Raw genomic sequence first — 19,866 nt, 5'->3', positions numbered from 1 at the left:
TGTGTGGACTGTACTGTCAACTAAATGAAACCAGGACCGTCATACCTCGAGAGTGTTCATTTCTCGAATTATTATGTAACCGTCGCTAGTCGTTGAAACAGAAGTACACTTAGCCTTCATTAAAACTAGAGACATGCTGAAAATTTTTCATTCATATGTACACGTTTGCGTTTTATTTATAAGGCGCAACTTTAATTCTGCATGAAAGCCACCACCCTCGATTCGAATGGATGTTTGTTTCCAGGTTGCAACTGTACAGACTGTAAAGTTTACACATAATTCCTGACTGCGGCTCCTATTTCCACTTTGACTATTTAATGAGATTTAAATATTCTAGTACACCATGTGTATAAATAATCTAATAAAATAATACAAAATTATCTATTATGGCAATCAGTTCGTCATTTGCATATCTGCCTGTTTTGTTCCTTTAGTTAAAATGTTAGGTTCTGAATGAATGAATGCATGAATGAATGAATGAATGAATGAATGAATGAATGAATGAATGAATGAATGGTTAGCCATGATGTCCCATGTTGGGCACAGGCCTCCTGTGATGGGGTTAGAACCCCCTCGACAGGATGGCTCAAGTGTACTCGCTTGGTGAGCCAATCCAGGCGATCTTGTCGTGTATAGCCCACTGTCGTGCCATGGTTACTAACCCTGTTAAACTTTACTTAGTCTCAGCACTTTGTTCTTTGTTCATTTTATGCACTGTCCACATAATACTAACACCAGCACTTTGACAAACACTGATTGCTATTTACACTATTTAACTAACACTTTCTCAACACTGATTTTACTATTTACAAAATTTATCTCATCCTTTCACAAATACTGACTTTACTATTTACACTATCTTAACACTGATTATGTTATCTATTTACCACGACCTTACCTAGTTCTTTCCACAAAACTCAGGTTTTGTATACCGGTATATAAATACGTTTCATGCTTACTGGAGAAAAATATAAGTTACTAATTCTATAGTGCCTATAAACGCTTATTTTAATGATTTGTGCCTTTTTCTAACTTAAAACCATATTATGCCTTTCTAGTATTAAATGAGAACTTCTCTTAATACTGAAGGTTTTCTCCTACCGTAACACTAATACATTTCATTATTTTTATTTTATTTGTTCGAATCAAATTTATGCATATTAAAAGGACGAAATTAAAATTCTTTCAATCATTTATTATAATACACCTTTCTCTTAAAATAATTGAGCATATTGGGAATTAAATTAATGGTTTTCCCAAAACACGCTATGAAATGTTTCATATAAAACAATTTTTATCTAAAAAAGGAAGCAAAAGCGAGAAAAATTTATTCAACTTTTTTTTTAATATCTCAAAGAATAAACCTCAAAATGAACGACATTACTTACAGTTCAACCTGTGCTGTATAGTAACTGAAGACCATGTTTACAGTGCACATTAAAAATGAAGAGAATAGTTCAATGTAATAGTGCCCATTTAAATGCTCATCATTCTCGATAGTGCCTATATAAGTGTCTATCTTGAACTTGTTTTAGTGCCTTTTTTGCCAGCCTATTTTAAGTTTCTTAGCGCCTATTGCGTCGAGCTCTAGTAATAAGAATAATGGAATCCTGTTTTTGTAAGAAGTTAACAAAAGTTAGGAAATTTTATCGATTGGCAATAATTAAGTGCACTGTTGTCAAGTATGCTCATTATCAGCGTTTTTGAATAGCGAGTATGCAACAAAAGACTCGTGGTTAGAACGATTGATTGATTTATTTGACGAGGGCTGAATTCGGAATGGATTCTTGCACTTAGGCTAGATAAGCCCAATTGTACGCCCTATATGCGATTATTGTGTAAATCCGACGAATGGTATCCGTGAATCCGACACTTACAGACGGATTATCCTTCCTGTGTCCTACAGGTAAGATCCCTTCATCTCCTGATGAATCCGAACCCAGAGCCCAGAACCCGAAGTCTTTAGAGCCTAGATTAACATCGTAAACCCGTACTACCTATCTACAACAGCCAAACCTGTTTTTATTATTGCAGATGATAGATGAACTGACGAGGAATTGGAGTGTGTTGGAGGAATGAAGGAGGGAAACGGGAGTACCCCGAGAGAAACCCTCTGAAAGGTCTGTTTTGTCCACCACAAATGCCACATTGACCTGAGCGGGGATCGAACACGGCCGCCTGGATGGAAGGACGACGCGCTAGAACTGTAGCCACAGACACGATATCGTTGTTCAGAGCAGCTAATTCAGACAAATCCCACAACAAAGATGCAATGAAACTCCAGGATAGTCTACAATACACGACATGCACCTTTTAGATATGATATTATACTATGTTAAGAGCGGTTACGAAAACTGGAAGCTTAGGAAAGGCGTCACGTCCAGGAAGATCCAGTGTACCTGAACTTAAAGTTGCAACAGTACGCGAAGTTTTCCAGCACAGAACCAAAATGTCGACTCATCGTGCACCAACATAGTTGCAAGTTGCACAATCAACCATCCACAAAGTCCTTCGGAAGTTTCTTAATCTCTATCTATACACAGTGCAAATTCTGCAGACAAAAGCAGGAGAGAAGGAAAAAGAATGAATTTGCCGTGCATTCGTTGAACAAAATAAACGAAAACAAGAATTTCTTTCAAAGAGTGCTGTTTCAGTTCAAGCAACAAACTCGATCATGCACAGTAGGAAATTCTACAGACATTAGAAGCAGAGGACAAGGCAAAAAAATAATTTTGCCGTGAATATTGACAGAAGCGACAGAGACAACAATTTTGTTTGTGAAGAGTGCTGTTTCCGACGAAGCAACATTTCATCTGTTGGAGCGAGTCAATCATCAGTATGTTCGATCACCAGATTTAATCTTACTAGACTTTTATGTGGGGTTATGTAAAGAACAAGTTATACAGAACGCCCATAAAATCTTCAGGTTTTATATAAAGAATCATAGTTACCATATCAACAGTTACTCAAGGTATAACTTTAAAAAACTCGAACCGAAATTGAATTGAATAAAGATTAGCTATCATCGGACAAGAGACATGCTTGTGGAAACTGTGTAACTAAACTCTCAACATAATCAATGTTACAAAGGAAACAGAATAAAAATATATTCATTGCTGTGTATTTTTGTTATGTTGTGTTACGTACAAAATATAGAGGAAGTGTTACAGATACGAAATAATGTGATATACAACCTGAGACGTGTTGCATTCTAGCGGAAGCCTTTCAAATTACTACGCACAGATGCTATCTTTCGCAAGAGTTCGTTAGTTTGCATTCAGAAACTGAACTGTTGAAACATTTATCATTATTGCGTTTTCGAGGAAAGTGAAAATTTTGGCGATAAGTTCTTTTCTTGAATATACATTGTTATTCCTCAATGTCAGAAATATTAATGATATATATTCTTAAAGAGAAATAATCTACGTTTATAGTAATGTATGTTTAACTGATTTCGTTTTAAAATTATTACATGTTTTGAGGTTATGACTTACAAACAACATCAGTCTGTCACAAATATGAAATACTAGTCACTAGTCGACAAAAATGAACTTTTTTTCTTTCACAAGAAGTAAAATAACATTTTCTAGAAGAATATTTCGTGCTGAATTCAAATATAATTTCAGTTTTTCCCCATCGGGCAGGAGTTTTTTGTGATATTCATTTGAATTTTTATAATATTCTAAAAAAATCTGTAACTAGCTTTCTAACTCAACATTATAACTACTCATTCTGACTTACCTAGCAAGTGGTACATAGTGATTTTCGGGCATATTTTTCATCTGGAACGTCTCTCTTCTTGGTCCAACAGTAGTCAGCCAGCATATTGGAACTCCACTTGCCTTGGTACCTCTTTTCCATAGTAGAAATGTACTGATGAAAACGCTCACCGTGCTCATCGCTGACAGCTCCAAGATTTTCGGGGAAGAAGTCCAAGTGAGAGTCCAAGAAGTGAATTTTTAAAGAAATGTTGCATCCCATAGCTTTATAAGAATGCAGAAGATCAGTCACTATATCACGATAGTTTTCTGCTTTATGGTTTACAAGAAAATTGAAACATAAACTTTTGAAAGACTGCCAGGCTGCTTTCTCCAGTGGATTAACAGTCCTTCGAAATGATCATCACCCATTAATGACCGGACTTGTGGTCCTATAAAAATTCCTTCTTTCAGTTTAGCATCACTGACTTTGGGGAATTTCGATTTCAAGTACAAGAATCCATCAGACTGTTTATCCATAGCTTTGACAAAATTTTTCATTACTCCTAACTTAATATGCAATGGAGGTAACAATATTTTTTCAGGATCCACTAAAGGGACATATGACACATTTTTCTGGCCAGGGATATGAGATTCACGTTTAGGCCATGATTTTGTAACATAGTGAGACTTCCTATCTCTGCTGTCCGAGGGGCACAAAAAACAGCAAAATTTGGTGAACCCTAGTTGCAAACCAAGCAATAAAGCAATGACCTTTAAATAACCACAGATATACCATTCATATTTTCCATATTGTATTTTCTCTAGAATTACTTTCATATTTTTATATGTCTCTTTCATATCAGCGGCATGCGCTACAGGTATTGATGGAAGTTCATTGCCAATATATAGCAGCACAGCCTTCAAACTAACTTTAGATGAATCTATGAATAGTCGCCACTCATCTGGCCGGTGTTGAAGCCCAAGAGTTTCCATAACTGAACAAATATCATTACAGAACACAATACCATTTTCTTCAGAGAAGCAGTCCTTGAAATCACTATGGCGGCCACGATAACTACATATTCTTACGTCTTTATGGAGTAGATTCCACACTTTGAGTCTGGAAGCTAAACCTTCAGCTTGCTGTTTAGACAGATTTAAATCCCGAATCAGGTCATTAAGGTATTTCTGATTGGGAAAGTATGGTTCTGATGAACAGGTATTGGCTTCAAATGTAGGATCATTTTTATTTTCATCTGAAGCATTTTCAGTTTCAGTTAGGTCAGTATCAGAGTTATTACCTAAGGTCGTATCGGCATATACTGGTACAGGGAACTGTTCATTGTGTAAGACAGGTCTTATTGCAGATTTCAAATTAGGATACTTAAAACTGTTTGTTTTGTTTTAGATGTGATTCCTGTAATATTTGTCAAACAGAAATGACAATCACTTAAATGATCCTTCGGTTCCCTCCAAATCATAGGAATTGCAAATGGCATACGATGTGTACCCTTTTTCCATCCAGTCAGCAATCTAACACACGAAACACAGCATGTATTTGGGGCCCAGCTCTTATCAAAATCACTAGCCTGACAGCCAAAGTAAAGTTGATAACACTTCTTTATAAGTGGGGTCAAATGTCGCCTCTGAGACTTCAAGGTCAGCTCACCACAAATATAGCAGAAACTGTCTACATGATTTACACACTTTCTTGGCATGATGAACAACACTAAGCACTAAAACACTACATACACAATACACTTCCGAAAAGAAAGGAACTATTTCACTACTGAACAAACTCACGGCCAGCTCGATACTGACACATCACAATGCCAGATGAACAGGTCTGAGCACGTCCAAACATGAATGAACCTACACAGGATTGTTTTATGGTGCTTCAGCATAATATTACAAATCATTTCCTTAAATACAGCTTGGATAAAATCGCTACATATGAGGTAACGGTTCCTATGACAGGTCAAAGAAAACGCTAAAATCCGATTTTAAAAAGTAGCTGTCACAAAAAAACTGTGCCTGATGGAAAACTTCTGACTACATATCTGAATTTAGTATGAAAAACTTCACTAGAATCACTAATCAGATTTCTTGTGAAGAAAACCTTGTCGACCAGTGAATTAGTGTTCCATCTTTATCCTCTGGTTTTCTTTTTCGTTACTAGTGTTGACAACTGTAGGAGGGGGGAAAACCTTACAGTTCAACAAACTTAGAAAAGAGAGGAATGAAAAGGCAATGCAAGAAGCCGTAAAACAAGTTCGAGAAAAGACGTGAGAGACGAACAGTGAAGTACTCGCTATCGTCAAAAAGAATGGTATGAGATATATTGTATCCAAGAGATTTACGCCTATTAAAATAATAATAATAATAATAATAATAATAATAATAATAATAATACTTACTGGCTTTTAAGGAACCCGGAGGTTCATTGCCGCCCTCACATATGCCCGCCAACGGTCCATATCCTGAGCAAGATTAATCCAGTCTCTATCATCATATCCCACCTCCCTCAAATCCATTTTAATATTATCTTCCCATCTACGTCTCGGCCTCCCCAAAGGTCTTTTTCCCTCAGGCCTCCCAACTAACACTCTATATGCATTTCTGGATTCGCCCTGCCCATCTCAAACGTCTGGATTTAATGTGCCTAATTATGTCAGGTGAAGAATACAATGCGTGCAGGTCTATGTTATGTAACTTTCTCCATTCTCCTGTAACTTCATCACTCTTAGGCCCAAATATTTTTCTAAGCACTTATTCTCAAACACCCTTAACCTCTGTTCCTCTCTCAAAGTAAGAGTCCAAGTTTCACAACCATACAGAACACCAGGTAATATAACTGTTTTATAAATTCTAACTTTCAGATTTTTTGACAACAGACTAGATGATAAAAGTTTCTCAACCGAATAATAACATGAATTTCCCATATTTATTCTGTGTTTAATTTACTCCCGAGTATCATTTATATTTGTTACTGTTGCTCCCATGTATTTGAATTTTTCCACCTCTTCAAAGGATAAATTTCCAATTTTTATATTTCCATTTTGTACAATATTTTCGTCACGAGACATAATCATATACTTTGTCTTTTTCGGGATTTACTTCCAAACCTATTTCTTTACTTGAATAATAATAATAGTAATAACATTAATAATAATAATAATAATAATAATAATAATAATAATAATAATAATATGAAATTATAACAGCTCATACTGAACAAGTCATTTCTAACAAAACGTAGTGGAGAGGAAACAGTTGGTTTAAGTAGCTATTCAGAATGAAGATGCTTCCAGCATAGGGTTGAAATCTCCATCACTATTTCTCTATAAATTGCATTCTGCATGTATTAATTCTGAACATCTTAGACCTTATTATCAACGCAGCGCAAAGTAAAGACAATAGAGTGAAATAAGTACAAAGACATTTCTCAGTGTGGAAGCTGACATTTTCACAGGAAATCGAACTCTTCGGTCTTTTTTTTTCCTCGCTGTTATTTATACTCGCTTTAACATCTTTGGTCATATCGCGAGTTAATCTTTGGTTGAAATCCGAAGGTCTGTGTACTATTGTTGAGACTGGTTCTATTGTTGTGAACTAGATGGCGACTGTATATGTATTGCTGATTTGTTATGAATATGATTTCGGTGATGAATGAGGCCGGTGATATTCAGGGATGTTGTGGCCCGAATTTCCTGGCATTTGCCTTACGGTTGAAGAAAAACCCTGAAAAACCTCAACCAGGAAATTCAACCCGACCGGGAATCGAACCCGGGCCCTCTGCGTAAGAGACCAGTATGCTGACCCCTACACTACAGAGGTGGTCGAAGTTCACTGTGATAAAACATCTGGACTATACATCTCTTAGTGCTTTCTTTTCATTTCTAGCTATACTGTAATTGAATAGTCGATCCATCCATTAACTTCTGGAAGAAATTACATTATTTCAAAGAGAAAAGAACTCTGGACATTATTTTAAATCCCAGATAGCTTATATAAGTCTAAGTACAGTCTGTGGCGGTAATGGAGCTTCCCAATGCAGGCTACTAAGAGCAGAAAGAGCAATGGTTCTGCTATGGTCTACGACCCATGATGTAACGACCCCTTGTAGTTGAGGGTGGGTGGATGAAAGGGGTTGTTGAAACCCTCTTGCTTGATGTTGCAGACTAGAAGAGTTTTGGCAGGCAGGCAGGCAGGAATTCAATACGGAGCAGCGGCGCACAACACAAAGCGAGCGTAATGAGTGAGTGTAGCAGCGTCAATCAGAATGCCGGTTCGTTCCCTCACAACCACGCTCCCATCCAGCATTCACCATCATCATCATCATCATCATCAACGTCCTCACCACCACCACCACCACCACCACCCAATATCATAATCTAAACTTTTCAACTTCTCTCCGATCAACATCTTTGTAATTACAACTCTTTTCAACTGTATTTAATCATCATTCCTCGTTATTGACTAGCAGGCTTCGGTCCTGGGCACAGAAACTCATGAAGTTCAGAACGCATGGGCGATAGTGTTGCATTGGTCGAGTGGAGTGGGAGATGGAGCGCGCCGTTACTTCGTGTCTCAACATGTAAACAGTCCGCCATAGTACGGCACAAAATACATTTCACACTGTACAGATGCAGTATATACAGTACATTCCTAGTGTAGACAATAAATGTCTACCACTGAAATATTAACGTGAGTTGTAACCTTCATACAGGTGTCCCTACGCCGAAGCCTGTTACACGTACCGCAGCCAAGCAGCAATACACACAAAGGCAATTCACATTACGGACCCACCTGTGCTGTTGCAGTCACCCGTCCACACGGGTCATGACGTCATTTATACTCCGTGTACTCTAAACCTTATACTGGTTACTCTGTGTCCCTAGGCCGAAGCCTGTTGATTTGATTTGTACTGTTGGAATAAAGTAGCTGTATTAGGATAGGCTGTACAGCTGTACTGGATAGAGCCTTGACTTGCTTCAGACTAAGAAAACACTACCTCCTTCACTAGCTAAAACTCTACCTGCTGGGAAGAGCGCTTCCCACCCCTTGGCTAAAACAACATTGAATGGACAGTACAGCCGATAGGAACTGAACATACGTTGTCACTATTACAGGCTGGAGCATACGCGACAAGTAGTTAGTAAACAAAACGCATAGACCAAGGATGTCTATCCTGATACAGCTACTTTATCCGAACCATGGACTATTGATTAGTTACAAATATTTCTAACTCCGTAGAATTTTATGTCTGCCTCATTTAATCAACTTAAACTATCTAGTGGATAATATTCCTGACCAGTTTAGTTACAATTATTACCATAATAATAATAATAATAATAATAATAATAATAATAATAATAATAATAATAATAATAATAAATGACAAAATTAATATGATATAAAACAACTGAACATATAAGTATAAATTAAAAATAATAAAAATTACCGTATTCTAACATACTAAGGAATGATACAAAAATTAAAAACATATGTAAAAAATACAGACAAAAAATAACAGTGACACTCAGATTCATTATTTTTAATCAAGGGAATACGAAGCTACTCCGGTATCTTGACACAAAGACAAGAGAAAGTGTTAATCTACGAGAAGGAAATTATTGTCAAAATATTAAAAATTATATAAACATTATCAGCATAAATCTAGAAACTTCTCAACAAAGAATTTCGTAGAATAAAAGATACTTTTCTAGCTTAATTTTAACTGTGACGTGTCCGACAATCCCTAATGTCACTAAGTAACGAATTCCAGAGGCGAGGCATTGGTACAGTGTAGGAGGATGATTATAGGGAAGTTCTGTGACGAAGAATAGGAATAAGAAATTGATGCTGATTTTGTGAAGAAGTGAGGAACTGAAAGCGTGAAGACAAGCAAGTTGGATAAGAGTTCTGTAAAATTGTATAGCTATAGAAGTGAAAGAGCATGTATGATTCTTTGTTTCTTTACACAAACCCACGAGAGGCGCTCAAGAGACTGTGTTACATGGTCAAATTTCCGAATATTACAGACGACTCTTATGTACACCAAAATGGAACTCGTAATAGATCGTGAAGAGAGATTTGAGAGCTCTAAATAAGTTTTTTCTCCAACATTCTAGAGGAAACCTTTATGTTTTTCTATGAAGCATTTGTCAACATTATGGCTACTGCAATAACTCTAAGCAAACGCGGTCTGCACTTCTTACCTTCCTCTCTCCCTCTGCTGCACTCGGTAACGCGTGACAGTGTGCTGCGTTGCAAGATTTATTTCAACGATTTTCACTATTATTCAATTTAAATTCATGGCTGAACGGTTTAATTTGCTAAGAAAGATTCAAGACATTAACTGTTCAGACTATATTTTTACCTATCTGCAAACATTGGGCAAAGACTACTTTTTTCCTGCTTAACGATGCTTCATCGAAGAAAAAGTGTAATACAAGTTTTGTTATAATTAACATGTAGAATCACCTCTTAAATTTTGGTGCAGAAATTACCCTTCATCCTGTATACATTACGAACCCGTTGCAAACTCTCATTTAACCCTTAAATTGACAATATATCCTATAGGATACAACAAGTTAATAGGCTATATGCTATAATTTTACTAGAACAATAGAAAAAAAATTGTAGGAAAATTAAAATTTCACAATACTATAATATTGTACAACATATGAAAATATGGACATTGCGATAGTTGTTTTCTTTACGGTCCGACAAGGTTTAATAAACTAGTGTGAGAAATGAAGCTTTGCAAAATACCTTACCATAATAATACCGGACAGCTAGCAGTCCTGAGCGCGAATGACGCTGGTGCTGCTACCTAGGCGGCCGGTGCGGTGTGGAGATACCCGCGAAACAAGCTGTAATCAACTGCAATGTATATTGTTGCTGGGCTAGTTAATAGTTTTATTAAATGGTGCTGTATTAAAATGTTAGGGTGTATATGTGCTGTTTATAATTGCTACAATTACAGTATTACAAATTACTCCAAATCGTACTTTCGATTTCCGAGAGTTCATAATGCCTTTGTCTATGTGTTAATAGAACAATAAAAATTAGGTTTTTTATTTAGGCCTAATAAACGAATAGAAGTTAAAATATATTGGAAATTTTAAGATTTAGCAAATTAAGTTTTATTGTTGTCCACATACCTTTACTAATTATTACAAGCATCAGATTACTACCATTTTTATCTTTGCAGTTGTCAGCAATGGGTATATAAAGCGTTATTGTAAATACATTCTTAATGTCAGATTTAATTGCCTCACTAAAGCAAAGAAAAAGCAATATTTCTCATAATATACAGCTTTGATATAAGACAATTTTACATTTAATACGGTACTATTCAATTAATATTTGTATTTGTGGACGTAATTCCACACCGCTCCGCTAGATGTCAGGTCCGTGATATTTCGCACTTACGTCAATGCTGCTAGTATACAGCTGTCCGGTATTATTACAGTAAGGTATTTGGCTTTGCCAAGTTAAGAGTTAAATTAAAACTTAAATTTGTCAACAAAGAATCGCAGTAATCGAAATGGGGCATCACGAGAGTCTGTATAAGATTAATCAGCAAATTAATCACCAAATTTAGAATTTTTTAAATATTTCATTCTCGTAACGTTCAACATTATAGCCTTCAACTCCGTGATCTTAATGATTTACTTTCTGTTTCTTCAACAGCTCACTGATGAAATGGTGCGATAGTCCACGAAGGGTCAAGTCCGAACAGCCGGCTATTGGCTTCACGTCACATGACTAAGCAGAGGTGAACGATCATCCAACTAGTATGGGGATAACGTGTGGTTTGAACGATGATTTCCTCAGCCATTACAGCCCTTATGTTATGTAACTGATTTTGATTATATGTAACTTTCTACTCTATTTTATATTCTCTTTATATTATGTAACTGATCTTGACTATTTGTAATTTTCTACTATATTTTATGTAATTTCTAAGTTAGACTATCTTCTTTTTTGTGTTGTTTTGTAATCTATCACATAATTTTGTATTTCATGTATATTACTGAAACCTGGTTGAGTAGAAGAGAAGGCCTTATGGCCTTAACTCTACCAGGCAAACCACCACCACCACCACCACCACCACTGATTTTCAAACCTGATTTCGCTACCTATCGTAGCTTCCCTAATCAATGACGATGTTGACCATATGATTAACATAATTATATTCTAAGAGTAAGCTATCATAGGAAAAACCCAAGAAAAACTCTCACTTCGTTCAATGAATATAAAAAATGAGATTACGATACCAACCGGACATCTAATTTGTTCATAGTGAAGGAAGCTACTTAAAAACTTTCACTGTAGCCTACAGTGTTTTTTTTTTTAAGTTATGAAGAAAAAAAAGAAATAATGTAGTCTTGCATATGCCGGGGTTCAAACCCAAAATGAGAAAATAAGATAAGAAAATAGCACGTAACATTGGAGACCAAGGGCTGTATGACGCCATCCGGAAAGCGGTGAGCGGTTCCAACTAGGGCGGGGTTGGACATCTCTCCTGTCATGAAACTTCCTTAATCAACAAAACTCCTGACCTCAGCGCTGATAAAGACCTTCCATAAGTTTGCTTGATTAGTTGGCAGGCTTAGTTCTCAGATAACTATCCTTAAAATTCTGCCCCCTCATCTGTCTGCTGTCGGGTCAAGTGACCTCACCGATGTGAGGACTAATCAATCTACCCCCTCTGCCCCCGCGCCGGCCGCACGTCTCCCTAATATCCTCTCATCAATTCTTTAATGCCCTCCCTGCACAACTCTTTCTCTTACTTTACTTCGTCTTCCTTTTTCTTTTCTTTTTTTGTCTCTCAATTTCTTCTTCTCTCCACTTGGACCACTTGTCCAACGTCAGTCTGGGCTACAAGAACGAATAAAAAGAAGGAAAATTCATTCCCTCTCAGCGTATATCCAAACTCAAGAGCAAGATCTATCAAATAAAATCATTCAAAAGGTTGGGAACGGCAAAACTGTCGGTTTTCTACAGTGCAGACCCGATTTCGATCCTTGGCAAGTTTATACAGTTGCGTAAACCGGAAATATTTGGAGAAAAATCAGACCACAGACGTTTGAGTCATAGGACGAGGTTTGAATACCATTCCCCTTTGATGAGAAACTGTCAGCCGATTGAATAAGCTCTGGTGTGGACTACTAAATTATGAAAATCGAATAATTTTGTCCTATTTCCTTCTTAGCAACTGTGATAGGTTAAGAAGTAGTTCTTGATAGTTCCTAAAGTTTTAATAAATACTCTGTTAATATCACGGAAGAAATAATTTCGGCAAATACAAAGTGTTCAGGAAAGAAAACATGCGTTAAGACAATAAAAATATTTGCGGAATAATAGTACTTAGAATATCCACACCGGAGACCCGGATTCAAATATAAAATTGTTCAAATTAAATCTGTAGCAAAGGAAGTGCTGAAATAAGTACACTATTTGCCTCGGGTAAGCCCGTTTTCATCACACCAATATTTCTAAATAATCCACAACCACGCTTATTAGTGGTGTATACATATAATAAGCTGCGGGAGCCAATACGCCGTACCAACTTTCTCCTAAATTCGTAAGAAGAACGTTATGTGCACAGATGAAGTAGTCACAGAGATTTGTGTAGTGATGTTATACTAGGCAAACAGAGAAGACGATAATAATGTATGTATGTATGTATGTATGTATGTATGTATGTATGTATGTGTATGTGTGTATGTATGCATGTATGTATGTACTGTATGTATTCATACTGCAAATGGGTGGCAGTGGTAACTAATTACACTCAATAATGACAATAATAAACACTATTAATAAAAATGCAATTAATAATAAATTAATAATAATAATATTAATAATCATAATAATAATAATAGGAAGCATCCTAAATTAAATGGAGCACGATCACTTAAAATAACATTTAAAGTAAATATAATTTGTATCTTAACCCTAAGTTCGAACTATAACCCACGAGTATGATATGTTCATACCTGCACAAGTACCTTTCAACACTGCACTCATTTCGCTGACAACTCTCATTGCACTGAAACTACGACACATTTCATTGATTCTATCCTGATTTCAGTAACACTTTAAAAACATTTCACTGTTCAAATACTTTGCACTGCCACTATAAACTATAAAGCTTCACTAACAGAAACACACTTCACTGACAACACATTTCACGCTTCACTGATACAACACTACAACAATAACAAATATCAATTACACTCTTTAAATAGTGTGTATAATATACTACCGTCTATTAGTAAAGTCCTTAAGCCTATTTTAAATACATTTTTGGTTATTGGTAAAGCCTTTAGTAAGTATGCAGGTAAAGGATTCCAATCAATAATAATAATAATAATAATAATAATAATAATAATAATAATAATAATAATAATAATAATAATAATAATTTCGCTTTGTTATTATTATATTCTAAATAGTTCGCCGTGACCATTCGGCAACTTCTCCGACATGCCTGTTGAGCAGATAGCGCAAACACTTCAGACGGCGTATAACGGGAACAATTCAGTGGGGGTTGTAAAACAGACCTTATCCCAATTTCTCAGCTTTCTTCACAGTACCGTAAATAGTTTGTTTACATCGTACCCATAAAGACAACATTTTATCCAAGTGCGATACTTCGCAGGAGATGAAATTATGATACATGACAAGGGATGGTGAGGAGTTATTTTACTCTTTCTGGGGGTGCTAGAGAGTTCTTATATAAGAAAAAAGTCAATATGTTTCTTTGTTCTGGCAATAACGTATTATTATTATTATTATTATTATTATTATTATTATCGTTATTATTATTATTATTATTATTATTATTATTATTATTATTATTATTATTATTATTATTAGCAAGTTCCGACGAAGTTGAGGAAGAGTTAGATGTTAATAGCGTGTGGGAAAATATCCGAGATAATATCAAAATTGCAGCTGAGCAGAGCATAGGTCATGAAACTAAGGAAAAGGAACCGTGGTTTGATGAAGATTGTTGCATGGTAGTAGAATGAAGGAAACAGGCAAAATTGAAAAAATTGAAATTCTTACAGGTTCCAGTTGAGAAGACGGGAAGCAAATCGTATACTTAGGAATAAAAAGGGAGATTACTTGAAGTAAAAACTGAATGAGGTAGAAACAAATATTAAAAATAAAAACATTAGAGATTTATATAAGGGCATAGAGGAATTCAAGAATGGATATCAGGCTAGAGTAAATGTGATCAAGGATGAGAATGGTGGCTTGCTTGCAGACTCTCATTCAATCCTGAACAGATGGAAAAACTATTTTGGGCAACTACTAAATATGCATAGGCCAGATAGAAATGATCGGGACGAAATTGAAATACAAACTGCTGATCCAACTGTACCCCAACCCACACTTTCTCAAGTCGAAATTGCGATAGAAAATCTGAAAAATTATAAGTCTCCAGGTATCGATCAAATTCCAGCAGAATTAATACAAGAGGGTGGAAGCGCATTATCTAACGAAATTTATAAACTTTTACTTGCTATTTGGGAAAAGGAAATTGTACCAGAGCAATGGAAGGAGTCCATAATCGTACCTATCTTTAAGAAGGGGGACAAGACTACTAACTGTAGTAATTTTCGAGGAATATCACTTTTGTTGACGTCATACAAAATTAGTGCTGTATGTAAGTAGGTAAAAATGGGCTTTCTCCTATATCGACGGAGCAGTATATTATGAAATGTTTCTATCCCATCTTATACTTACAAAGCATTATGCGAAAGAATTCAGCAGAATTAAATTGTAAATTTGTTCAATATTACGAGCAAAAAAATTCTGAAAAAGTCGAATGTGTTGGGAAATCAACAGGTTTTGACAAACAAATATTATTAATTATTATTTTTTTAAGCATGGACAGTGGAATAAGATTTGACAGCACTTCCACCCAATCAGCTATACCATAATCTAAATATAGACTCAAATATTGTTAATAGGCTTATATTATTAAATATGATTGTGTAAACTGTTTCAGAAAATGACAATTTTATAAATGGTTTTATAAAACCTGCTACATAAGCAAGCTTCGAGAAATATACGGCGATTATTTGCTGAAAATAAATAACCTTTATGCGAGATCGTGCGTATTTGCTTGGTTTCCGCACAAAACCAACCCGCGGTAAGTCTAAAATTCCACATTCAGTATTCCCAACCGAACACATAACAATTTCCCTCTTCTTATCGCTTAAGTGACATTGATTTTACTGCTTTAGGCTTTTAACATATTATTTTTAGAGACGTTCAACATAGTAATAATTATAATTTCACCTAAATTGCACTGTTAATTATTATTTTTAAATATTTGCAAAAATTAAGTAAACTCTACAGCTCCACTAAAGTTACTGCATTTCGTGATGCATGTAACATTAAGGAAGCCGTTTGTTTTAAGTTCGCATTTGTAGACTGGGGGAAAAAAAAAAAGACAGACGTATATCACGGCCTGCTGGAGTATAGTAAACACAGAAAACATTTTAAAGCAACAATGTTGAAGATAGATATTTTTGTTTTCCAAAATTGCCGTCATTGAACAGAAACCAAGATGGAGATTTCATTGCAACTAATTAGAAATTCCTCTTTCAAGTATGAAATAAATGATCTTCGCACAAAATAATGTACGATACACGAGCGGTATGTTTTCTTTCAATTCTCGGAAATTAAAAAAGCTCAACTACGTTTCGCTTTTTCAAACTTTTCCTCGAACATGAAAACTTCAACATACCGCTCTCGTAACGCATATTACTATTCCGAAGTTACATTTTTAAATCGAAAAATACTACGAGATATAACATTTTAAGTGAAGTAATGTATCTAGGATTTGGTATAACGTGGAAGCCATCCATCTCTACTTGAATAGGTATAAATCTCAGGTCTTGCCCCTTTAATGATCGGCGGTCAAAGCGGATTTGCAAACTAAGTAAACATCATCCTGAAATGTGATATTCGGACTTAATTTAGGGCTGAATATTAAGAGGGAGCGAGAGAGCGAGGGGCAACGCATTTCGGTGATACCACTAACTGGGCCATAAATCAAAATTCCCCGCACATGTCGTTACCAAACCCACGCATTTGTTTGCGAGAGAGGGACATTCATCCCAATTAGTCACAATTGAAGCGGGACCGGTCTCAAACAGGTGTGCACATGCAACGTTGAAGGTCTCCATGCCCTCCATACCTCGAACAGTGAAATATTAACGCTAGTCAAAATTTCTTAGTATTAAACTTGTCTAGTTTCTTTCAAAAACACGAAAAAAATAATTTAACGATAAAAATTTCGCCATCGATAACAATCACATTTTTGAACATTGTTTAAGTAGGGGTATTGAACTGCGAACTGATGCATTAATAACCAAGTGAGTAATGTATCAAGAACATGTGTTTGTTTGAAAACTAACTTGTCATTAATATTGTAAGTAATACTATTCATCGCGCTTAGCTTCGAGACAAGTTTGATATTTCCATCGCTCTTAACCTCGACACAGTTTTGATGTTTCCATGTTGAAAACTATCTTCTTCTATTATGTTTTCTTTCAGTTGCTATGTTAGTATTTTAACGAGATTCGATTTGTATCCATTCGAGAGACGTTGATACTGTTATCAGTACATCTCAATCATTCTTTACTTTTGATACGTTCAGTTGATTGTAAATAATAAATTTTTTGTTTTGCTGGTTATCGAGCGAAGTATTTCACATTAGTGTTCTCAACAATCACGTCTCTGCAATTCCTATTTCTTTTTCTGTCCTGTTCTCATGTCAGTATACGTTACTATGACCTACAAAGTAACATTTAAATTGTCAAAACTTTCTGGTATTCGGTAACTGTTTCAAATCTCACTCTTTTTTGTAAGGTTTAACTTCTAGTTCATGGAAGTTGACATCTTTTTATTTACTTTATACTTTTGGATCTATAATACGGAATTATAAAGCCCAAGTGAACATACTTTGTAGTTGTTTAGTCAACTGACCGAAGACAGGTTTGAACCTAATCAGTGACACCAATAACGAATCGCTCATGAGGCAATTAAATCAGGAGATAATGCCGCAAGGTGGCCAGTTCATTTCTCCCTTTATTGCATATATCGCTGACAGTAACATAATTCACTAAAATCACACTTCAGATGTTTAGAAACAATTATTCTTACTCTGTCACGTATCGGCAAGTACGATGTACTGCCTGATGATAGATTTAGCCTACATATCAGCCAGAACATTAATAAGAAGTATATACTTTATTATTTTATAATAAACTTTAGCTCTGATGAAGTAAACTCCTTCGGAAGAAATTAATGTACCGCTACATTAGTTTCTGTGTTAAGATTCCACGGTATGATAAATGTCTTAATTCCGGCAGGGAATATGTTGAAAAATAGTTCAACAATTTCTGTATCCGTTCCAATAAATCTTTCTATGAAATTGTGTTTTCTTTATGTAAACGACCCCATGGAAACTTACTTTCTGGAGGGCCCTCGTAATTGCGCTTGAGTGATCAAACTTTGTATAAGCACTTATTTTGACATTATCAACATGAGAATGTTTGCTTGTAAGTTCTAATTCTTCGCAATATCAAATATGTATTACAAACCACTTTGATGATGGCCTCCTTTAGTAAGAAAGAATCTTCACAATCTCTAAAGAGAATGACATGAAATTTCACTAATACCATAGTTGGAAAAATTAAAAATATCTCTCTTAAATTAGTTCTAGACAAAACTGAAAATTAGACGGAGTTACGCAATAAAAGACCAACCGACGTTTGAAAAAAAAATATTTGCACAAATCTGTTGATGGCAAGCTAATTTAACTCGGAAAATATCAAGAATGCGATATCTGAATGTTGCTGCTATTTATAAAAAAATTCGTTTATTGTATAAAATTCATTATTATTTCTTTTGCTTTGAAATATTAATTCAACTGCTGGTCTCTTATCAAAAATCGGTTAGCCTTTTTTGGTATTATTTTCTGCTATTTCTTGTAATAGTATAGGGTAAACATTGGTATTTCATGATAATTTCATGAAAATTAATTTAAAATGCAAATGTGTAAATTCCGATTTTTTCATCTAAAAGACGATAACTTGCTGTACAAATCCAATAAAAGATTGGATACGTTCTTGAATATGTGCCAAAAACCACTTTTACAACTTAAGCTAAAAGGTTGGTTATTTCGTGATAACCTTGGTAATTTCGTGATATTGCATTGATAATTTCGCGAGAGCTAGAAGAATTGTGGAAAAATTCATTAAAGTCAAATGAAATTCTCATTTATTGTTACAAGACTTCAAACATAGTAATTCCGTCTAATATTCATAGCAAGAAAACATAGAAATACATATCAACACATAATAAGAATGAAATCAAAATAAAAATTGAAACTGAAAAGGGGTCTTCTTTGCCCTGAAAGGGTGAACACTTTTATTACGGACTTTACTATAGCCTATATTGCTGGGGTAACTCCAAAAGTAATGCATAACATTAATTTGTTTAAAAATTATATTTTTATCCTACAGCTTTGCTATTTTCACAGAATGTAGATGCGTCCTTAAGGAACAAAATGTCACTTTTCCACATAATCCCCGTCCCTTTCAACTGCCTTACGTAACCTAGGAACGAGGGCCTGTAGACCAGCACGGTAAAAGTCTGGACCAACACGTCTGAGCCACTCTTGAGCAGTGTGCACAAGGGAGTCATCTTCTAACCTCGTTCGGCGAAGGGATCCTTCAGTTTACCAAAGAGATGGTAATCGCACGGTGCCAGTTCAGGACTGTAAGGCGGCTGTTTCAGTGTTGTCTATCCGAATTTTCTGATCTGGTCTGTGGTCTTGTGACTGACATATGGCCGTGCGTTGTCGTGCAATAGCAGAACACCCTGCTTCTCCCGATGTCGTCGAACACGACTCAGTCGAACTTGAAGTTTCTTAAGAGTTGCAACATACCCGTCATAATTAATGGTGATTCCGTGTGGCATGATGTCCACAAGCAAGAGTCCTTCTGAATCGAAAAACACAGTAGCCATAAGGTTTCCTGCCGAAGGTGTACTTTTGAATTTCTATTTCTTATGTGAATTTGCATGATGCCACTCCATTGTCTGCCTCTGTCTCCGGTCCAAA

This window comes from Periplaneta americana, chromosome 15 (genome assembly GCF_040183065.1).
Source record: "Periplaneta americana isolate PAMFEO1 chromosome 15, P.americana_PAMFEO1_priV1, whole genome shotgun sequence".
Lineage (NCBI taxonomy): Eukaryota > Metazoa > Arthropoda > Insecta > Blattodea > Blattidae > Periplaneta > Periplaneta americana.
The sequence above is the reverse complement of the archived record's forward strand: the minus strand, read 5'-3'. Positions refer to the sequence as shown.